The following is a 2,999-nucleotide window of genomic DNA, read 5'->3' on the forward strand; positions in this document are numbered from 1 at the left end:
AATAGCAAAGCTCGGGATACATCAAGATCGTGCCATAGAGGGAACACGAGAGAGAACACGAGCGAGAGAGATCAAACACATAGCTACTGGTACATACCCTCAGCCTCGAGGGTGAACTACTCCCTCCTCATCATGGATAGCGCTAGGATGAGGAAGATGGCCTCCGGTGATGGGATCCCTCTCCGCCAGGGTGCCGGAACAGGGTCCCGATTGGTTTTTCGTGGCTCTGGAGGCTTGCGGCGGCGGAACTCCCGATCTAGGTTCTGTTCTGGAAGTTTGAGGGTACAAGAGTATATATGGGTGCAGGGGGTACGTCGGAGGAGCTACGGGGGCCCCACGAGGCAGGGGGCGCGCCCGGGGGGGGCACCCTCGTGGGCAGCCCGTATCTCCCCTGACATGCACTCCAAGTTCCCTAGGTTGCTTTGCTTCCAAAAATAACTTCTCCAGTTGATTTCGTTCCGTTTTGACTCCGTCTGATATTCCTTTTCCTCGAAACACTGAAATAGGCATAAAACAACAAATCTGTGCTAGGCCTCCGATTAATGGGTTAGTCCCAAAAATGATATAAAAGTGGATAATAAAGCCCAATATTGCCTAAAACAGTAGATAAAGTAGCATGGAGCAATCAAAAATTATAGATATGTTGGAGACGTATCATGGTATTACAGGAGCATACCACATCACCTTCGCAGGAATCTTCTTCCTGGGGCGCTCGCCCTCGACATCACCAGGGTCATCGCGGCTGATCTTATAGCGCAATACACCGCATATCGGGCACGCGTTCAAATCATCGTACTCACCGTGGTAGAGGATGCAGTCATTAGGGCATGCATGTATCTTCTGCACCTCTAAACCTAGAGGGCAGACAGCCTTCTTCGCTTCGTACGTACTCTCGGGCAATTCGTTGTCCTTTGGAAGCATATTTTTTATCATTACCAGCAACTTTCCAAATCCCTTGTCAGATAGACCATTCTCTGCCTTCCATTGCAGCAATTCCAGTGTGGTGCCCATCTTTTTCTTGTCACCTTCGCAATTCAGGTATAACAATTTCTTGTGATCCTCTAACATGCGCTGCAACTTCTTCTTCTCCTTTTCACTTTCGCAGTTTCTCTTTGCATCGGCAATGGCCCGACCTAGATCATCAGGGGGCTCATCTGATGCCTCTTCTTTAGCTTCTTCCCGCATGGCCGGCTCAGCTTCTTCCCCCATTGTTGTATCATCGTATTCAGGGAACCCATGGCCAGGATAGCTATCGTCGTCCTCTTCTTCTCCATTGTCTTCCATAATAACCCCTCTTTCTCCGTGCTTGGTCCAAACATTATTGTGGGGCATGAAACCGGACTCAAACAGGTGGACGTGAATGGTTCTTGAGTTAGAGTAATTGTGACCATTCTTACAGCCAGCACATGGACAAGGCATAAAACCATCCGCCCACTTGTTTGCCTGAGCCGCAATCAGAAAAGTATGCACGCCATCAATGAATTGGGGAGAGCATCGGTCATCGTACATCCATTGCCGGCGCATCTTCATTACACACCACCGAATAGACCAAATTAATACAAGTTCATACATAAAGTTCATACAACACTTACATGTAACATACAAATAACTCTCGAGCTAAAGAATTTAAATGCAACAACAAATGCGATCAAGATCGCAACTAAGGTAACAATTGATCCAATAGCATAATGATACCAAGCCACACTATCAATGTCATATTTTCTAATCTTTCTAATCTTCAACCGCATTTTCTTCATCTTGATCTTGTGATCATCGACGACATCGGCAACATGCAACTCCAATTCCATCTTCCCCCCCTCAATTATTTTCAATTTTTGTTTCAAATACTCGTTTTCTCTTTCAACTAAATTTAACCTCTCGACAATACGGTTGGTTGAAATTTCCAGTTCACATACCTCCTAGATAAAAATATCTATGTCAACTTGATGGGCACAATTTGTCATAAACACGAAATGCAACAAATAGTTTTAAAAGAGAATATACCACATCTGAATCATAACACGGAGGAGGGCCGATGGGGACGGATATCAAAACCATGGCACTATGTATAACAAACAACGTACGAGTAAGATAATTATACAAGTAACTATATATTTAAATCACACAAACATGATTTTTTATATAAAAAAGATAATAACAAGAGGCTCACTACAAGGTGGTGCCGGCGACGGGCCGTGTAACGCCCCGGATCCTATGCGCCATGTGTCTTCCAGTTATTCGCCGTCGTTGCCATGTCAGCTGCTTGCGTGTTGCATTTTTCCATGTCATCTTTTGCATTGTGTCATCATGTGCATTGCATTGCATACGTGTTCGTCCCATGCATCCGAGCATTTTCCCCGTTGTCCGTTTTGCAATCCGGCACTCCTACGTCCTCCGGCGTCCCCCTTTTGTCTCTTTTCGTGTGCGGGTATTAAAGTTTCTCGGAATGGACCGAGGTTTGCCAAGAGGCCTTGGTATACCACCGGTAGACCACCTGTCAAGTTTTGTGCCATTTGGAGTCCGTTTGATACTCCAACGGTTAACCGGGTAACCGTAAAAGCCCTCTTTGTGTTGCAGCCCAACACCCCTCCAGAGTGGCCCATAACCCATCCAAACCCCCTCCATGCTCTCGGTCGTTCGATCATGATTGTGTGGGCGAAAACCGTGCCTCATTTGGAATCTCCTAGCTCCCAGAATCTATAAATAGGCCCTTCCCCTCAATTTTCGCGGATGATTCCCCTAACCCTAGCTCCTTCCTCCCTCCGCGCCGCCGGACACGTCCGGATCGGCCGGACACGTCCAGCCGCCGCCGGCCCGCCCAACCAGAGGCCGCCACGTGGCACCCGGCCACCGCGCACGCCGCCGGCCCGCCGAGCCCGCAGCCGGCCCCCGCGGCCCGCCGCCTGCCCCCGCGCCCGCGCCTCCTCGCCCGCGCGACCCGCCGCCCCGAGCCGCCGCTCCGGCCGCGGCCATGTCGCCGGCGCCGCTCGCCACTGCCG

The sequence above is a fragment of the Triticum aestivum genome, chromosome 3B (genome assembly GCF_018294505.1).
Source record: "Triticum aestivum cultivar Chinese Spring chromosome 3B, IWGSC CS RefSeq v2.1, whole genome shotgun sequence".
Classification (NCBI taxonomy): Eukaryota; Viridiplantae; Streptophyta; class Magnoliopsida; order Poales; family Poaceae; genus Triticum; species Triticum aestivum.